Source organism: Oxyura jamaicensis, chromosome 12 (assembly GCF_011077185.1).
Source record: "Oxyura jamaicensis isolate SHBP4307 breed ruddy duck chromosome 12, BPBGC_Ojam_1.0, whole genome shotgun sequence".
Lineage (NCBI taxonomy): Eukaryota > Metazoa > Chordata > Aves > Anseriformes > Anatidae > Oxyura > Oxyura jamaicensis.
This window is the reverse complement of record NC_048904.1, coordinates 13,841,248-13,862,644: the sequence shown is the minus strand read 5'-3', so window position 1 is coordinate 13,862,644 and position 21,397 is coordinate 13,841,248. Positions and strand designations below refer to the sequence as shown.

At 40.9% G+C, this 21,397-nt stretch overlaps 1 protein-coding gene across 1 annotated transcript in view; it reads right to left on the bottom strand.

The window, feature by feature from the left end:
* PTPRG (protein tyrosine phosphatase receptor type G) overlaps positions 1-21,397 on the bottom strand; it is a 400,862-nt gene that overhangs the window by 367,085 nt on the left and 12,380 nt on the right. The window lies entirely within an intron of this gene.

Below are 21,397 nucleotides of genomic sequence, written 5' to 3'. Positions count from 1 at the left end.
GAAGGCTAACACTAGTAAAGGAGTTTCTTGGTCAGCTCAGCTGCTAGAGGTGCATCCCTCTGCTGCTGGCAGAGGAGCTGCCACTCAGCGCCTGACTAACAAGTCGGAAAAAACAAGGGCTTTGTACTCAGGGTGCTCCAAAACAGCACTCAATTCTGGTGCTCTGATTGCGAGAGACTCCTCTGCCTGGCCTTTCTCTGCCAGACAATCCCAACATAATCCCCAAAAGGCATTTGTGGAAAACATACAGCCTCCCTTGGGGTAAGCTGAGAAAGGTCCTTACACAAGGGCAGCAAGCACAGAACTGACAAACTGCACAATGAGAAAAACTGAATGAACAGCGTGAGCTCGATTTAACAATGTTTTTACAAATCGGAGACTGAAGAGCTGGAGGCAAAAGAGGCACATATTAGACGACTGGGTCAACACTAGCCTGATAGTGGGCAATTTCCCTGTAAGAAAAAGAAACAGGGAGGGCTGTTTTGGAGGCAAGATTTAGTAACATCTGGATCCTGCACTTAAAAAGAACAAAATCCTTCTGAGGAGTGCAAGCACATAAAATTTGTCTACCAGACACGTAGAAAGGAAAAGACTTAACACACATCAAGTCCTTTATGTGATTTATCTTTAACTGAGGCTACCAAAGTCATGCATCAAGCCATTCATTCACAACTTCAGGAAGCTCCATGTGAAGGAGACTTAGTGACATATTTAATATGGTAACAAAGCCAGATAAGAAACATCAGTTCTGTGGCACAGTTTTTGCTCACAGAAGAGTTCACACACACACACACAATCTGAACAATTAGAGTTACTGACATCACTTATAAATTCTGCTATTCATCATCCTAAATGCTACATTTGGGAGCTGGGGGAGGAAGGAGCCTACAAGCAGTCAGATTTAATCATAACATCTGCTAAGAACTCCCAACCTTCGATTTCATTCCAACAAGAAGTAACCTTTAAGAAGAACACCACAAAAAGCCACACTGTTCAACAAAACCCACTTGAAATATTTAATGTCAAGACACTGATAAATTTAAGAAAAAAAGGTTGGGATGTTTCAGTATCTGCATAAAGCAGTTGGAGCAAGTTACAGATTTACAGTGTCTGGACAGAGCTGGAGGACGTGGCATTAACAACAAGTAGGATGAATCCAGTGTGCTACTTAAATTCAAGAAAGCTTTGATTTTTGTTAATTTTTTCTGATTTTAAAGGTTCTGTGCCTGCCTAATGCCTGTCCGTACACTAACTGGTTGACTCACCACGGATACACTACAAACTGGGAAGATGTCATGGTGGGGCCAGTTACCCTCAGCCTACGTAAAGCTTAGGAAACCTATTAATAAGCCAGCCCAAATACAGGGTGGGCACTATCAACTAAAGCAGTGAAGGGGCAGAAAGACACCAGGACAAGAGAAGTGCAGAACAACAACTACCCAGGTGGTTACGGTTGCACTGGTCTTACACTGACGCTTTGCACATGCTTTGTTCCCCCCAGCCAGAAAAAAAAAAAAAAAAAAAAAATCTGCATGTTGGATTGTCCTTGGAGAAAGGGGAGGAAATGGGTTTAAAATTACAGAGGAAGGAAAGGTCTGCAGACTGAGAACAGTTTTTCCCCCCTTCTAAAAAAAACACACACAAAGAAGAAAGTATACAGTTCAAAAGTTTCATAACAGCTTGAACTCCACAAGCTTCCTTTCAATCCAGTAGAAAGGGACATTCCTCTAACTGAAGCCTTTGGCAACAAAGCACCTCCACGATCTGGTCAAATTTCCACTAGACATATCAGGATACAGTGCAAGTATGAATTAATGGTTTTACATGAACATCCATCATAGCAATTTAGATGGCAACACTTCCTGTCTTGTCTTCAGTTATTTCAGACCAGACGATGCAATCATTAAGTTCCAGGTCAAACACCTTCAACCCAAACACAACGTGTAATGCCACCAGCACCTGGAAATCAACCAAGAACACCTAATGAAGCTACTCCAGGTTCATCTCCAAGAGATGTCAGAGGTTTCCTCCCCCACCACCACATTACAATTCCAGTTTAATTTTTGTTCAACAATCTGCTCCACAGACTAAAATATTACGCTTAACATTTGACACTAATGTGTTCTAACAAAGTTGACGCATTAAAAGGATTACACATTTACAGATTATTGAGCAGGTTCCTCCTGGATGTCTGCCCAAAAAAATCCTGCAAATATTCTGGCTCTAGGCTCTCTCGGTTACACCCAGCATTCATCTTGATAGGTTAGTGTAATCAGTTTGCATGCCACAAAATGATCTGAAGCAAGCAATTGGGAGGCTTTTACTAGAAGCCAAGCTGAGTTAGAGAACCTGAATAAATTAAAAGGGAGGTTAAACATCAGCTAATTCTACTCACAACACACTGCTGTTTATTCTGGTGCTTTGTCAATTTAGTAATCCAGCAGAGCCATATATACGACTTATCTTGTATGTGCAAGCAAGAGATGATTAGGAGTAAAAGGAATTTAAATTGTCTGTAATAACAAACCTTGAATACTCTATGAAAAAAAGAAGGGAAGAAAGGAGAAAGTTACCAGGTAAATTTGGGCTGCAAAACTGAAATCGAGGTTTTGTGTTTGCTTAACTTATTTCTAAGCAATAGAAATTTGCATGTTCTGAAGGCAATTTACTGCAACAGATGTAAGAATTGAAAATGCAGTGAGAGAATAGAAGACATGCAGCAGAAGGGACTGCATATAAGCCTCACAAGCTACTGACTGACAACTCTTAAAGACAGGACTGCAATTCTGAACTAGATTAAGATATATAACACATCTCCTAAGGGCTTTCTGCATTTCTATACTTGCTATTTCAAACTTGGTGTTAATTTGAACTTCTACTTGCTTGAGGGAAAAACAGGAGTTTTGAAATAAGTCCTTAATCATATCAGGATACCACCACATGTTCCACCAAGAAAGAAGTGTTTGCTTTCAAACCTGGTACTTGGGGGGAAAAAAAAGTATTGTCTTGTGTTAGTAGCTCATATGAGAAAGATTTATGAAATAGTTAAACTCATACACACCCTTCCTGCCTCTCTGGGAAAGGAAGAGTGCATTTATTTATATGTTCCATTCAGAAAGCTGTATTTGAAAGCTATTTTAGGGCTGCAGATTGAAGTGTTCAAGTGGCAACATTAAAGCAATTTGGACAAAAGGGACTTTTTAGCCTGCTATATTTGCATGATACTGTAGTCTTTAAACGAATGCTCAGATGCTGTATTTTCAGAAGATTCATGCACCAACCAATGCACAAGAGGAATGGAAGCACATACTACCACACCCTAGAGTACTTACAGGTTTTTTACCTGTAGGAACAAATATTGTACACTCTGAGCAGAGCACTCCAACGCTTTTTCAAGTTGTGCTGAATTTTAGAAAGCTCATCTTTGACAGATCTCAAGTTCCTGCTTTTCAGGTTAGTTTTATGACCTTATCAGTTGAATTTTGACATACTTGCATATTGCTTGAAAAGGCAAGATTTCTAAAGGATATATCAGGAGGCATGAAGAAGGAAATTAAAAGCCCACTGTTTGATGAGAGCTGTGTCTGGGAAACGATTCCTTTGTACAATCAGATGCAGTGAACCTCTCTTTAAACAAACACCAAATGTTTCCTTCCATGCCTCATTGAGTGATCTTAGCAGATCCAACAACCTTGAGTAACCACGTGATTTTCTTTTGGTTCTAAAACATAAGTCCTGATCTGATGACTTGTAAGCCATTGGCATTAGCCTCAGTTCACGAAAACATCCCGAATCCTGCTTTCCTTGTTCATTCCATCACTAGCTTTTCACCACATCCTTCTATTTCCAGGATACTGAATCAGCCAGATTAAGAGAAGCATTCAGAAACCAAATTGCTAATCACCTGCTTGTACTATTGATCAGCAACTTCTACAACACACTACAGCTGAATGAGAAACAACCCCAGAAATTTAACACCTACAAGCTACATTTAGGCTTTAGGAAGCAGACATCCTCCCCCGCCTCTCCAGTAGTTACTGTTCCCACTGCTCTAGCACAGCACTTTGAACAGCTGTGCAGTGCACCAGACAGATAGGAACAGATCCATCTGGAAAAAGCTGTATTTCTGGACATTTTAGCGTTTCCGGAGACTACTTGTGCTAAGGCATCACAGAAGACTCCACGCAGAGCTACGAGCAAATACCCAGCTCTAGTCAGAGCAGCAATGCCTCCAGCAAAACCACAGACGTACGGGCTGACAGGCACTACAGAAAGACCATCCATCCATTCACTTCTTTCCTTCAAGACACAAAGCAATCAATTTGCAGCCATAACTACTGGAGGCTGTGTTGATCAGAGGCTGGGTAATCAAATTCAGGACGTGGGGACAGTCAGCGTCTGTGGGGAGGTTTTGGTTTGTTTGTTTTTAAATCATTTTAGAAGGAAACTATTTACAGAGCCTTGACAGTAGTAGGTGTCTTACACCTGGGCTATCATGCCAGGTATAAAAGCAAACAGTTTATCAACAAGGAACAGACCACAAGCATTTCTTTTCCTAAACTCATTACCCTAACAAAACATGGAAAGAAATGCTTGTTTGACACTGATTACAAGATGTGATCACAACGAAATTCTGTCAACCATCTACTGCCAAAAAAAGAAAAAGTATCATTTCACATAACACTCCTTCCTCCAGTAAAGGGGAAAAGTGTTGTTTTCCGTATAAACGGTGCTGTCCAGCCTGTTATGTAAAGTCAACATAAAACCACAGCAGTGACCTGCAAACAGCAGGCTGCCAGTGATTTCACATACCATTAAATAATTAAAGCTAAGTGTCCACAGGACTCTTGTAAAGATTCAGTTTGACAGGTTTCAGGAAGCAGAACTCAAGATCGCACTGCATATTCAGAAAGGAGTCCATGTGTGCTTTACAAGGTCTCTGCACTCCTATGAACCTTGTCCATTATAAATACAGGCTTTAGATATATTCTCACTTCGAGATAACTTACACAGTTGACTATTTGCAGGGCAAACGAATGCAATCAAACACTAAAGCTTCAAGGAGATTAGAGAGCTGCCAAGGTCTGAACTATATCAACAGCTTGAAGTCAGCTCATTCAATAAAGCTTTGACAGTATTACACTGGCAAAACAAACAAACCGATGGTATTCGCATTGGACATAGCTTCCCGTTGCACTAGCTCTTTCTACTCATGTAACAGGAAAAAGGCATCTGTTCAATTGCCATTTCTAGAGAGAGAATGCGATCACACTGTCACAGGAATACTACAGAGTGCTGTTGGGCCAGCACCCAAACTCTGTTACAACCCACCGGGGACACACGGGTTAAGCATTTTTGCTTTATTTCAGGACTGAATTTGCCTAGTTTTAGTTACTGCTCCCTTTCCACCCCATCCTCTAAGTTAAACTGTCACACACAACTAAATCAAATGTCTTACAGAAATCAAAGCATATCATATCATTGTCTCAAACTTGAAGCTCCATTGCAGAAAGCTTAACTGCTTCCCATAAACGAGCAATCCTCAGTAGGAGTTGTGTTACTGTCTTTACTCACACCATTGTTCACACAGCTTCATATCTGGTTTGTCCCACTTCATTCACAATATTTCTTTTCATGAAGCATGAATTAGTTGACCAATAATTCCTCATTTATACCTTCCTTTATCAGTTGCTTTTACTGTTATAGCTCTGTTTATAGTTTGTGCCATAAGTTTTCCCCCCTCCTTTTCTTTTAAAATAATTTGTACTTTCTAACCCATCTAGCCAGGACTTGGAAAACATTGCTTTGTTAGACACCTTCCAAAAGCAAATCTTCTTTCCAGAGAGGCCTTTTACATAATTTTCAGCTATATCTGTTTACAATTAATTTTTTCCCAGTCAGCCCTTCGTGGCTCTTCAGCTGTAATGACCATTCCAGAGCCTTTACAAGTTATTCACAAGATACTCAAATGGCTCAAAGTCTGCATTCTGCCTCCTATGGATTTCACAGATCCTGTCTCCCATGTCTTTGTGCTCACGTACTAAAAAAAGAAACTAGACAGAGTACCTCAGCTGCTCTCGAACACCATACAGCACGTAAGGATCAATACACAGCATTCAACATCCAGAAATACAGCATTACCACACAAACCTGAATCACCTCTAAGCTCACTTCTGATTCTTGCATATAAAATTAATAAGCCGAGATACTGAATCTGCTTAGAGTGTTGGAGAGTTATGAATTGGTGACAAACCTTTCTTTTCAGAGCTATCAGAAGAAAACTGTAGGCACGAATAACAAAGTTGGGAGCTGATGAAGCTGTGGCCCCACAGAAAGTAAAAGCAGTATCTTGAACAGCCATATTCCCAACAAGCTATAAGAAGTCATTTTACTTACTGTGTAGAGAACACACTTGTACTTGGGAAAAGGCAAAATCTCCATTTCTATACCTCATTAGTAATCAATTTTCATAGTTCATTAGTACGCAAAAGGAATGTAAACCGACACCTTGAAAAATTGTTCTGTGCTTAGTAATAATAAACTTCTATTTCTTTCCAGAGTTAAGGCAAATATGCACAGGATGTAGACTTCGGATTTGCATTTCATGAATTTAACACTAGTGTGGCAGAACAAAAATAGAATAGCTTTATTCTTCCATGCAAGAAAATATACTAAGCCTTCACTACAAAACCTACCACTTCTCTATCAGATTTTTGACATTTTAAGCGTAATTGCAATTCCTTCCTCTGGAAATGACAGAGATACCTAATGCCTACATAATGTATCATACTTTTCATTAAAAAAAAAGGGGGGGGGGGGTGTGCTCTCTGAGCAATTGCCAGGACAACAACGGGATTAAATTTCAGAGCATCCCTCCAAGAACAGAAGTGTTGGAAAGAGATCTTGAGGTAAACTAAAATAGGGGAGGTTTAGCTTAGATGGTTGGAGGAAGTTCTTCACTCCGAGTGTGATGGGGCACTGGCAAAGGCTACCCAGAGAAGCTGTGGATGCCCCATCCCTGGAAGTGTTCAAGGCCAGGCTGGACAACCTGATCTGGTGGGTGGCATGCCTGCCTATGGCAGGAGATTGGAACCAGATGGTCTTTAAGGGCCCTTCTAACCCAAACCATTCTGGGATTCTAGTAATAGTGCCAGGCCCGACTCATAGATTGCCTTCTTTGGTCCCCACATGTCCATAAGGAAAACAACTGTAATAAAAGAATAGAAAACAGCCTAGAAAAAATCCTCAGCTAATTTCATAAAAACTTCCCTTCTCCGCTGAACTACTGCAGTACGTATGGGTTTACTCAAATCCATGATGCAACTGAAGGGCTTTTTTCAGCAGTAGAAAATACTACGAGTGCTCCCCCATACTCTCCACACAAAACCAGACACTTAGCACTGTGGGCTCATACCTTCGCATCAAGAGAAAACCATCTACCAGCTCCACAGGCAGTGAAGAGAGGTACAACTCCAGCACCTTCAGCAGAAGCGTGCCTGCTTTGGCTGGGGGTAGATTTGATCAGTGCTCCGTATGCAGGCTCTGTATTTGAACAGCTGAAAGTTTTAGGTCTATCACCACGTTCACCCAGCAGCTGGAAGTCAGTTGTCTGTCACTGTAAGGGAGCCTATAGACAGATTTCTCCCTTTCTTCTACTTAATGCACCCAAGCCAGTCATTGCTGGAGAGAAGTAACACACTGAGCGATCCTGTCACTTGGAGGAAGTGATTCATGGAATACAGTAGTTTTAAAACCGCTCATCTATACCAGCTGAACCAGACAGCTTTTCCTTCTACCATTTCCTAGCAGTATTAATTACTATTTTAACATATTTTAATAATAAATTTTCATCTCTCCATCACTTAGAAATAATATTTCTGCTTTTAATGCTCCTCTGAATCCTTAATCTCATCTTCAAGAACATTATCTCTTCCATTAAAATGATGTGTGTGTATATACACACAAATAGTCGTTCCATCATTCATTATAATTTTAAGCTTATTATTCTACAGATGCTCCAGAAAGGCTCTTTACAAAGCTGAAATTTTCAGGTAAAGCAGTTTCTTGACAGCACAATACAACACAGCCCTTTGATGAAGCAGCCAAAAAGCTGAAGTCATTTACTTTCATAACACTGGTTAACATTGGAAGTCTCACTAAGATCAATTTTAATCTGCCATTTATTACTACTTCAAGAACTCTACATGCCTTCAAGAGAATCTACAGTAAACCCTTGCCCTTTTTATCTCCTTCATACCTGAGATCACAAAACTAATATAAGTCACAAGCTTTAAGAAGATATTGCTTTTCCTGTTGACTCAGATTGCTTCCAAGCAGCTTTGCACACAAAGGTATCACTGCATTACATCACACGGACCTTTTAAACTTTCAGTAAGAGGCAGCAATAATGCATACAAAACAGCTGGAGAACAGGTTTCATTTCAGCAAGACATTTTGGCGATCCTCTTTAGAGGAAAACCTTTGTCTTCCTGTTAATGGATTGCTACCATAAATGTTTCATGAGCATAATGTTTTATGCGGGTGCTAAGTAAGGAAAAGACAAAAAATACTTGCTACTTCCAGTAAAATAACTGAACCCTGAGCTGCTGAATAAAAGTGCTCAGAACAAATGTCTGCACATATACATACACACTTTAAAAAAGTTTCACCGATCAACCAGAACATTGGTTACACTTGAGAATTCAGTTTTATTAATACAACTTTATCAAAACACTTCACAGTTGAGCTGCAGCACTGTGGACTCGCATTGCACTGCAGAACACTGAAGACAGAAGCAAGCCCCTATTAAAACAGAAAAGAAACTTCACAAGAGCTTTACTCAAAAAATGTGGTTTAAATGACACACTGATTCCCTCCCCAGCCTTCGCAACGTGCAAAGGAGAATCTGTGATGTACAAGCAGCAAATTATTTACAGCAACAAATGCATATTTTGCCAAAATAGAAGGGAAACACCAAGTAGCACAATGAACTAAAGGGCTTCTGGAAGAATTTACTACAGGGCTCCAAAAGGATTTTTTTTTTTTTTTTTTTAAAAAAAAAGGAATAATAATCTACTTGTTTAGTGAGAAACAAGTCACTTTTGTTATTCTGCCACCAATGCAGTAACATACTTGAAAAAAAACTCAAAAGTTAAGCTCATGTTTAAGCATGTTCCTGAGTAGAAACCAGGAGGTGAAAACAGGCTGTGGAGCCAATGCACAAGGGCAGAACATAGCATCAAAACCAAGAGCACTGACAGTTGCAATGTAACACACCTAGATGGACAGAATATGAACCCAAGACTTGAAGTCATCAAGTACAAGGCTCAACTACATTAGCTAAGAGCTCCTGCTCCAACGGTCAGCAACGTAATGGTCCCATCCACCTTTATTTGCCTGTGCTTTGAGTACGAAGCCATAATGTCACATTGCCTACCTGTGGCTTTGTGTTATCTGACAGCTCTTATGGTTTCCATCAATGCCTGTAACTGCACTGCTCCTCAGGAGAGGCCCATGAACCATGTGTCAGACAGGTCAGGTGCAAGCAGCTGTAAAAAGCCTTTTACAACACTTACTGCACTGGGGTAAAATTCAGAAATAACTTTAGCACACGCCTTCCCCTGAGCTTATGTTCGTTTAAAGTGCAAATTACATGACAGCCCCGATAATTCCAGAACACCACTTCACAAACATTAATTACTATATCATGAGGAGCTGCCTTGTTTAACAGCCAACCCTAAATAGCTCTGAAACTTTTAGTCCCATTAAGGTTTCTTCAGAATTAAGTACTTGGTTGCAGTTGCTCTGTAAAAGGTAAGAGATCACATACAAGCTTCTGACACACAGGAGAGCCCTGCACAGAAGGAAGGCTAAACTTACATCCAGTTACATCTCATCTAGCATACCCATTTGATAGCAGTTCTTAAGTAAGATGAACGATCTTCAGGCTTCATAGGGCACAGGACTGAAATAAATCTTATATGCAAAACAGTTTGGATTAGGTTTAATCTATTGTGTTTCACTTGGGTGATTCCAGGCATGGAAACCACTGACATGATATCTAGACTAAGGAAGCCAGCAGCCTAAGCTTTCACACCCCAAAAGTATCCATGAATTCCTGAGGCTACCGTACAAATTCATAAATAAATCCTAAAGTGGATGACTAGAAAATAATCACAAAGAAGAATGCTTAAAGAATTGGTAAGTTTTATAGATGGACAAAAAGATTAAATCTCTCACAGAAAATATACTCCATTAGAACTGATAAACAATGATACAATAATGTATATGTATGTATATATATATAAATATAAAGAGTTATCAGTGGCAAATCAAGCTTTACTTCAACATTTGAGAACTTAGGGGCAATGGTTAGCTACTTCATAGCCAAAACAGAATTTGTTGAGTCTTTCAGCACTTACAAGTGCAGACCCAACACAGGTCTCCTAGAACCAAATGTGACTGTAAAGAAGTGACCAACACGTATTGGTATTTGCAGCTTTTTGTTCATCACTGTGCAAAACAGACCAGAAAAAAAATGGAGGAGGAGAAGAAAGTGCCATTCTTCACAATAGAAGGAGACAGAAGAGCCCCGTCCCTTCATGCTGCTTCCATGGACGTGGACTGGAAAAAAGGTCTGGAAAGAGGCCTGCAGCACGCTCAGCACCATACAGGGAAAGTCTCTGCCCAGAACGGTTCACACAAATGGGATGTCAGTAACTAGCCCACTAGTAACTAGTCAGTCTCGCTCAGTTATCTGACAGCCCTGCAGTTCCCAAATGCCGATATTTAAACAAATGAAACCCCACCCGCAGCCCTCCAAGCCGCCTGACTTTCTGCCTTCAGCTTATCAGGATAGCAAAGCCAATTAAAATAAACAGACTTATGATGCTCACAGCCTTTTTGCATCAAGACCATTCACGGAATGCTTAAAAAAAAAAAAAAAAAGCAGCAAGGCCTGTAGCCAAAATAGCTGAAGTTACATTGCAGGAAATACTTAAGCTATTCTGCTCACAATAGGCGGTTTCCTGCCCAGCATTAGCATTCCTCTAGGTGCCTGTTCTCCCGGGGGAGGCCCCCCAAGGACTGCATCACAACTTGGCTTCAGAGCATGAAGCCAAGCTCTTCTATTTTTTTTTTTTTTCCTCTCTCTCTCCCAGAAAGCTCATGCTTTTACCAGTAGCAACAGGAAAATAGTGGCACTATTAACTGCAGGTAAATCAGTGCTGTTTCTCCCCACACACTTTTTATCTTCTGCAGCTGGAGGTTGGATTCCTTTACATGGGCCTGTGTTTCAGCTTTTGCATCTGAACCGCTGGCTGTATTGATTTTAAATTGAAAAAATTATAATATATTTATAAAGCCAGAATCATTTTTCCCCTATACTCTTCAAACACTTCAGGGCAAGGTCCTTCTTTACTTAGACATCGTGCTAAGTGTCTCGTACATTTGTTGCACTGCATAAAGTATTTGCAGGATTGAAAAAACAAATCCATGTGTTTCTAAGAATCCCTGTCAAGGTAGATTTTCTTTTTTTTATTATTCCCTACATCTCACAAAATAAGCACTCACTACCCCTGACCATTTTTCCCCTCTTTGGGAAATAAATCACAGCATCTCTCCCTTCACCTAATGAAGTCTGTGGGAACAGGCTCAAGCTCAGACTTTGCATACTTATTATTTGCCATTAGCTATTAACTCCTACTCAGAGTGAACCTACGCTACTTTCATAGTCACCTGCATAAATATGTTTTGTCAAGCCACAAAATTGCAGAAAAAAAAAATGAATGAATGACCATTACAAATCCATTTGGGCTACATCATTATCATTTCAGACTACAACCAAATCCCATTTTCCCTTTGCAAATTCAATTCCCATCAATAGCCCCATACATCAGTGGCTGCTCATGTTTGTGGCCTCATTTTTTACATTAAAAAAAATTGAAAGATTACTGCCAGTGTATAATAGGCAAACTGCATTTTCAATTCCCAACACATGTGCTTCAGGGAAAAAAGAAACACAAGGTAAGGGGAAGAAATGCAAATGAATGCACTGCTATCAGCTGTGTATTACCCTAGTGACATTACCATACTTCATATCTCTGGTTGGATACTTTAGAGAAAAAAACACCACATTGTCATTCAAGTAAATTCTTTTGTCATTTTACCGAATGTTAGTTTACTTCTCAGGTTTCTATTTTATTTGCCCATGGGGCAACAAAACTAAGCGGAGATATTTCTTTCCACATATATAGTTTTTATCTACTTTGGCAAAATTTTTCCCAAGAACAAAATGGGTATCACAAGCAAGATTTCAGCTGAAGTGCTGCTTTCCAAATGACAAGGAAAAAAAAGGAATCCCACTCATGTTGAAAAGGTTACATAACTCTTTGGTATGCCAAACCTCCTTTTCTGCCCATTCAGCAGAGCACCACACAGCAATGAAACTTGCAGGAATCAAATCTCGTCTTCTCAGAAAAAAAAATCTAGTACATCTTTATTACAACCTGTGTACGAACTAGCCAGAAGCCTGCTTAACTCGCATTAAATCTCAGTATCTGTGCTGCATGGATAACTCAGGCACTAAAGCTGGTCTTTTCTGGTAAACACTCATTTCATTGGTGATGTGCTGCAATGCAACAGACCAACTCTACAGGGAATTAGAGCAGACAGGTAATTCCTGCCAATCACTTCGAGGGGCCGTTCTCACACCAACAGACAGATTCAGACAACTCCAATTAGCGCTAATTGTACTTCTCTCCAAGTCCCTCTGCAGCCAGAGATGACAGACTTCATACACGGCTCTTAACATAAGTGGCAACACTAATTTTGTTCACTTCAAAATCCTTTCTGGACACAAAGCTCTAAGCTTGGCAAATAACTCTTCCACGTTTTCAAGTGGCAGGATCCTCCATTTTTAAGAAGTCTCTCAATGTTTTACGGGTGCCGTACCTATCCAGACAGGAGACGTTTGTTCTGTAGGTTTTCCTGCTGCCTTTCCCTACATATAAGGTGAGGTACAGTCTTAAGAAACCTCGGCAAAGTTTCATCAAGAAAAAACAGCAAAGTGTGCAGTGAGAAGCTTTGTGCCACCCCACAGCTCCCCACTTCCAAAGCCCACTGTGGTGCTTCATGCAGGGCCAAAGGCCTGGTCCTCCAGCAGGGCAGCATCCGAACCAGCTGTGCCCAGAAGATACTTAGGAAACAGCAAAACAGCAGGGTTTCTGCACAGGCCTGGAGCCATTTGCCTCCAACGCCAACACCTTCCACCCAGGCAGGCTTTTGCTGCCATAGGGTTTTGTTGCTGTAGGGTTTTGTTGACAGAAGCTGCGCCCCCCGGCTCCCCCTTCCCTCTGCAGGCAGGGGCCTGCTGAGCTGCCTGCGGCATCCTGAGGGGCCACGTTGACTAAACATGGACCCAGAGCACAACAGATCAACGAAATCCTGCAGAGTTAAATTCAGATCAATACGGTATTGTCATATTCATCAATGGAGAACTCAAAGGCAACTGTCATTGGGTACAAGCAATGCCTCATTTTCCTCCAGTGAAGTATTTCCACCATCTGTGAAACCCACAGTGGAAGACAAATATGGTTAAAAAAAGATGTTTTGAGAGTAGTTTTTACACTGCAATTTCACACCAATCCCACAAACAGCAAAGTCTGTCTACCAAAGATGCTCAAAAGTCCATCCATACCGTCTCAAGTAACTGACAGGACTCAGACTCAAACTGCTTGCTCCCAGTATTTCACGCCTTAAACATTGTATGCTTAAACACATGCATCCACAAAACAAATGTCAGTGTCTGCAGACCACAAGTTTATAAACAAGAAACAAAAAAGAAAAATGTTAAGTTTTAACAATTAATTAAAGCAGTTTAGCTCAATTTCCATCTGCAATTATAATCATTTCCCATTTAAAATATCTACCACATTTTATTCTTAATTAAAAATGACATCCTTGCAATGAAGTGCAATATGAATTAAAAATTCAAATGTTATCTATGCAAATTTGTTAGTCCTTTGATTTTCTCCCCCTTTTATGCAAAGTCATGTGTAGGTTTATTTTTATTAAGCTTGTATAACTTCACTCAACATCATCTGCTCTGAACTCTATACATAATATTTCAATCCAAGGACAAAGAAATACATTGTAAATGGTGCAATTTCTTTTCAAACTTCATAGCATTCATTTAAGAATCAATATCTATGTGAAGAGGTATATTTCACAAATAATTTTGAAGAAATCTGTGCAATTTTAAGACTTAAAACCATTGGAAGTGTAAAGTGTTTTTAACAGCCATTTCTTCAGGCCCTGACAACGGAGAAGTTAATGCAGCACAGTAATAACCCAACTTCAGGTCTGCTCTGATGACACCTAGATTTCTGGTGACCTGACTCTCCAGTGTGACACTGTACCCTCTACCCCACATAGAAAATCTCTCACCAATGTATTATTTACCTCTCCCTGCAGGGTTCGGAGCTTTCATCCCGGATTTAAAATCTCTCCTTGCTTCATCAGCCAAGAGAAGTCTCATCTCAGATTCTCTAGGTGAACAAACTCAGCATGTAGCATTAATGCCTTAAAAATATGCATAATTGCTTGCCCCACTTTTTCTGGGGATTTCAAATGAATTTAGCAATATCACAGCGCTAAATTGTAATTTTTCCCTAGTCCACCTCCAGCTTTGTACTGCTGGAGCTCCAGCAGTACAGTTTCAGCTCCAGCTTTGTACTGCAAGAACTCAAGTTAAAACCCCATCTAATAAGCAAGCATTATTAGAGTAATATATTCATAATTGCATAGACGTCTTACCAAAGATGACAGCTGCCTTGCCCAGATCTACTTATTTATCCCAGTCCAGCAGGAAGGAGGCTTTCAGTAAAGGACCAGCTGAAGCAGTGTACATGCACGTGCCAGGGACAGCCTTGTGGAAGTCCCAGCCAGCCCTGACAAGGAGATGCCTGTGACTGCTGTGTTCTGGTGTCCCTGCCAAAAGAGGGCATCCTGCAGCTGGGAAAACTTAAGGCATCACACAGTACAGTTTCGTCTGCTCTGTGATAGCAAGATGAGGTTACGTTATGGCAATTAGATGTGTATGTTTCTGAGGAAATAAGCAAAGGTGGCCAGCTGCTTCTCAGATAAGATCCATACAGAAATCATTATGGACCAGAAAGTGAATTTCTCAAGGTCCAGAGTGCAGTGCAATGGCTTCAAACCAAATATATACTTATACGGCAATTAGATGTGTCAATATGAGGCACAAGAAAAATACACTATATCAGAACAAGAACTGCAGTTTACCAAATTACAAGGACATATCTTGAAGTCAAATTACACAAACACAATTACATGAATTACACTTTAACCTTCAAAGGAAGAGGTCTTCATTGTATTCCAAGAGCCCAATAGTGTTTTATTAATAAATCCTGGCAAGACAAAGTTTCAATCCATGCATTTATTTCACTGGCTAGTTTAAAACCTCCTTATTCAATGATCTTTTTCTGTCATAATCTCCTTATCTAATTTAAACAGAGTGCATTCTCTTGCTAGGAGTGTAATTTTCATTTAAGTTGCTATATCTCATGCACAAAGAAATATGTCAGTTCAGCTCACCAGTAATGCACTCTTTTATGCTATACAGGAGCAAAAAGTAGACCGCTTGTACATCCTGATATGACGGTTGCTTTTTTACCTTTTCTTACAGAATAGGCCAGATGGCAGCAAGCCTCACATAGTATTTGTGTAAAAGCTTCCTGTGAATTCTCTCAGGTATGCTAACTCCTTTCTTTCCCATCCTGCAAAGACTCCTTGAGATTAAGGCAACCAAAAAGGACTAGGATGTGTGAAGGCTTTTCCTCCGCATTGTCATCTTCTTATCCTTCTCATTCTTTTAGAACCAAGCACATATAAAGTCTCTCTCCCCTCCAATTATGTCATTTGTCTTCTGCTAACTCTTATGCACATTAAAAAAAAAAAAAAAGGCAAAGAAAAAATCCTATCCAGCACTGTAATTGGAGGAGCTTTAAATAGATAATTTAACCTTGGGAGGATGTTCATTTTCACAAAGCATCTCTCTCCAGTCTACGAAACTGACAAAGCCTTTCACCTGAGCCTGCCTTTCTCTAATTGTGACAGCACTGAGATAATTCATTTCAAATAGTTGATCAACCCAGGGGGAGTATGAATGCCCAAATATTTAACAATTATGCCTTTCTAAATGGAAACTCAAGCTTGCAAAGATGGTTGTTGCATGATCAACAGCATACCAACGCCATCAGAGACGATGTTTTACACACCAGAAAGAATTGCTTTTTCAGAAACTATTTGGTAATTAGTGGATGTATCATTTTTTTATCTGTCTCTGCTACTGCACACTAGTTTATCAGCTCCTAGCCTCTCAGAGAAAAGAGCTATCTAATTAAAGCAAAATGGAAAGACTAATGCTCTTTGTCCTCTTTGAAGGCTACAAAAATTCTTCCAGCTTAGTATCAACACTGACTTCATGATTATGTAGTTCAAGAACAAGGCAGATTTATCCTGAAGCTAGCCCTACAGAAGCTCAAAGGGTAAAGAGAGCTGTAATGTCCTCTAGGTCAGAAAGGCATGAAAACGAAGATAACCCTGAGGAAAGACTTCTTTCTGAAGTGCAGGATGGGCTTGTAGACAGGTGTGTCCAAAAAGAATTCAAGCCATTAGAGGAAAACAATGTCTGGGGAATATACACAGACTCTTCCCCATTGTCAAGGTTCTCAGAATCAGCACTGCCACTAAGACTGGCAATATCTGCCCACACAGAAACCATGGAGGCTTCAGGAGCATCCTGGACCCCCTCAAACAGATCAATCTTCTGCAGTGCAACATACCCTTCACCTTGTCTTCATTCCCAAGGAAAGCACAATCAGTGCTGCTGGTACCTGCACATACAGCTTGCTGGCCAAGAAGGCTGTCCTGCAGCCAAATCTCACTGATAGCATGCTAATGCACCAGTATCTAGAGTTTCCTACCAAAAACATTCCTCTGTCCCAAGATACAAAGAGCTCCCTGGCTCTTTGTCTTTACACAGCTTACATAAAGCAGGAGGAAGCCTTACCATTTCACACCCTAATTCAGCTCCTTACCATTTCACACACAAATTCAGCTGTGCCCAACTAACCACAGCACAGGAGTTTACCTTCTGCTTTGCCGCACCAGTGAGAGGAGCTTCCTGGCTTCAGCAAGCTGCTTCAGTCTTGACCACCTATGCCAGGGCATGTAGCTCCTCACCCTTGTGTAGCAACTCGCCAAGGCACCATCAATACTTCTGCTAGCACCCTGCTGAGTCAGAGTTTGAGAAGGAGAAAGTACAGCCTCCTCCCCAGGGCTTCTAATCTAGACGTGCATCTTCAGTTATCAAAGCTCCCACATTATCCAAAACCAAACTCGCAACGACACTCACACTTTTGGAAGAACTCAATGAGCAATCTCACAACATGCTTCTGACCAGAGCAGTGTCTCCGAATGCAAGGAAACAACTGGCTGCCTTCCTTAGGCTGCAGTGTTAAGTATCACACAATACAGAAACATAAGGAGCCAGGACAGACCATGTATGAGTACATTGTGATCAACGTGGTACAAACTGTTCAAGTCTAATTAGATTTAAATGCTTCTCAATCAAGAATAACTTTGGTCTAAGGAAAACAAAGGAGTTCAGTTCGCCAGTCACAGGTGCAATGTGCTCACCCCGGCCTTCATTGTGAGGCAGACAGGGTATCAGGTTCAGCTTTTCTGTAGCTGTCAGATCCAACTCCAATAACAAAAGCTAGAGCAGTTCAACCTGGTTCAACATCCTGGAATTGATGAAAATGCAGACTGTCAGCTGAGAAGTGCTGGTTACACACAAGCCAACTTAGGAGGGTATTTTTAGTGTGTTTGTCCAGCTTTGTCGTTTCAGAAATAGCTGTGGCCCAGTCCATCGCTGCCCTTCTCAGGGATACTGGAACATCAGGAGACACCAGGGGCTGTAGGGGCAACATACCCCATAGCTCTTAGAGTCCTGCATTTCTTTGGAGTAAGGTTCAAACCAGAACATCAGAAAGCAACAAGTACAAAATCCTACACCACAGTCCCCAGAAAATCAGTTGTTTTGTTGTGCCTTTTTTTTTTTTCCCCTTCTACTTGAAGATTATCATCAGATTCCCTCAATTATTTTTATTTCATGCCTTTGGCACACTACCTCTGATCTGTTATATCATACCGTGCCATTACCTTCTAATTGTCACTTGCAGATCCCTCACGTGCTGCATGGTGGAAATTCTGGGCTTCACAAACACTCCTGGCTCAGAACAGTTGAAATGAGGAAGAAGTGGCAAAGGAAATTATAGCTGAAGTTTATGTTAAAATGCATGCTAAAATTAAATTGATTTTTAGAACACCAGTATGTATTTTATAGACTCTGTTGCCACAGTTTCTATTGCTTTTTCAGTCTTATTCTTAAAACACTAAAGAAAATATAGAGTTGGTAAAACAGAGCATAGACAGGAAGAGGGAGCAATCTGACTGCAAACCCAACCACACAAATAGCTTGCTTCTTCACCGGTTTTACTCATTGAAAAAAAGTGTCTATAGGCATTAGTGTTTGAAAACAAGCAATCTCCACACGCTTCCCCTCAATGACACACACTGCCCAAACTGATGAAACAACGTGTAAACAATCAAACGTGAATGCCACTGTAGCTTTTCAGGGAAGAAGCCGCAATGAAGTACCATTGCCCTTTATCAACATATCCTGTACTCGATAGCTTTTTCTTGTCAACATTGCAATAAATCACTCACTAATCAGATTTCATCTGACGTTGCACCATCACACTCAAGGTAGAAGTCCCCAACAAATTTAACAGGGAAGGTTCTTTCCAGACCAAAACCAATAGTCCTCCATAAGCTAGGTTATATAGTAGCATATAAACGCTTTTCTCCTTACTAGTTAAACTCTGGTGCAAAATTAACAGGCACCGGCAGCTTTAATACACCTACACACAACGCTGGCTTCAAAGTTTACAATAAAAGCATTAGCTAAACGCACTTCAGCCAAAGCAATCACTAGGCTACTTGACGTCAGTACCACTACCAAAGAATTTTACTACCTTATAAAGTAGCCTTGTGTATTCTCTGGACAGAACTGTTCTTCGCCCCCAAAAAACCCCCTCATCTTGCAATTTTGTCTATAAGCATGGATTCAGACATTCGTTATGAATCACCTACGCAAAGTCAGTTCTACTCTATTACTAGAACATCTGCTGAATGTTCCTTCTGATACACCCACTAACTGCTTTGCAAATGGAAGAAACCTATTCAGGTATGGAATTCCTAAGCTTAATCATTATTATACCAGGTTTTTAAAAGCAGTAGTATTCATACATAAATATTAGAATTAGATATTAGGAGGAAATTCTTCACTCTAAGGGTGGTGAGGCACTGGCAGGGGCTGCCCAAGAGAACCTGTGGGAGCCCCATCCCTGGAGGTGGTCAAGGCCAGGCTGGATGGGGCTTTGGGCAAACACATCTAGTGGGAGATGTCCCTGCCCATGGCTGGGGAGTGGGACTTGGTGATCTTTAAGGCTCCTTCCAACCCAAGCCATTCTATGGTTCTCCACAGCAGTACACAGCAACTTGAATACAAAACAGCACCTCAGAAGTGCTCCACAGACCAGAGCAAGCAGGAGACTGATCCTAGAGCAACAAGAGATGCAAAATACCTGAAATCCCAACGTTCAGAAGAATGCTCGTGCATTCAGGCACTGGTGATCCCAGCTTGAAGCACAAGCAAGCCCTAGATAGCAAGCACTGCATAACCATAAGGGGTCCAGTTACTCCTGAGAGGGATGGGGCAGAGAAAGGAGCCTGCATGCAGATGAGAGGCAAACACATACAGCAAGGACAAGACAGTTCTCACCTCAACTCTTGGTGGATTTTGCTTTTGCAGCAAGGAAGATGGCTGTGCAAGCCCCACAGCAAAGACTCCCAGAATAACCACAAAGGACATGACCATCAGAACAATTTATCCATGGAAGATAGTCACAATGAATGAGCAAAGGGGCGGCAAAGCAGCTTCCTCAAGGTATTGACAGTTCTAAATAACAGCCACTTCTTCAGCCTAAGCTCTTTCTGAAGAGAGACTGCAAATATTAAAAACACTCAAAAAATGTACTGTCTGTGTAGTCCAGCTGGAAGACCTTTCAAGCTTTTCTTTTGACATACACAGAACTACAGCATTAACACCTTCACAACCAGCTTGTCATCCTGGAACGCAGAACAACAGAGTCACGTAATAAAGTGCAAACAGGTAAGCAGGCCTCTCGTATAGCACATGAGAAAGGACAGCAAGGGCTTAAGCAGGAAAAGAAATTGAGCTCTCCCCACTTTACTTGCAAGCACAAGAGCTAGCAGAAGGGTCCAATTTTTGTTGATGCTGTTTGCATCAATCACAGCAGAAGTCACTGAAAGGAACCAAGGGAAGCACTGAACAATTCATCAGCTTTCCCTAGCAGACAGGACAGTGCTACTGGCTTTGATCCTTGAACAGAAGCTGCGTTCACAAAAACAATGCATTTTATTTCCAACTCATCAGGACAGACTACTCTGAGTAAGGCCCATGAGCTTTGACGTTATTTCCAAGGAATGTAATCAAACGTAGCAAACTCCAGGATAGCCACTATTCCACAAATAAAAGCAAAAAGGCACATCAAAATGTAATCCCTGTCTTCCATACTCAGCATATATAAAAGCATCCAGCTTCGCAAAGAAAGCGAGCACTCCTTTATTACAGAGGGTGCTCACAGCCTCATCAGTTCAGCAGAACACACAACTGTCAGATAAATTAAAAACCAAAGATCAGAACAGAATTATTTAGCAAGTGAACTTGTTACTAATAGAGTGCAAATGAGACAAGCTAGAGTTGTCATCCATTGACAGCGTGCATCTTATAAGCCTCACCTGTGCCTGGCTCTGCAGACACAGCCTACACCCAGAAAGCCAGATGATGGCTCCCAAGTACAGAAGCAAATAGGGAAATGCAATCTCAACCTACAGAAAGAGTAATTGATCAAGATAGCTATCAAAACTGTAAAGCATGAAGGTGTAATCAGGACTGCAGGGAAACCAGAAGGCTCCTCAGACCCAGTGGAAAAAAAGTTAATTTATTTCCTAAGTTGGTTTTCACCTTGAAAGCTAATTGTTGAAAGAGAAAAGGTCACAGTACTTAATAGCATGAAATAGAGAAAGCAGTACATGCAGATAGTGCTTGACATGAGGTATTAATTACCTTTTTGGCAGAGAATCTGTTTGTGCTGTTGTGCATTATTCCTTGTAATAAACTTTTGCCTGGGATTCACTTACAGGCATCACTAGTGTGGGGCAACTC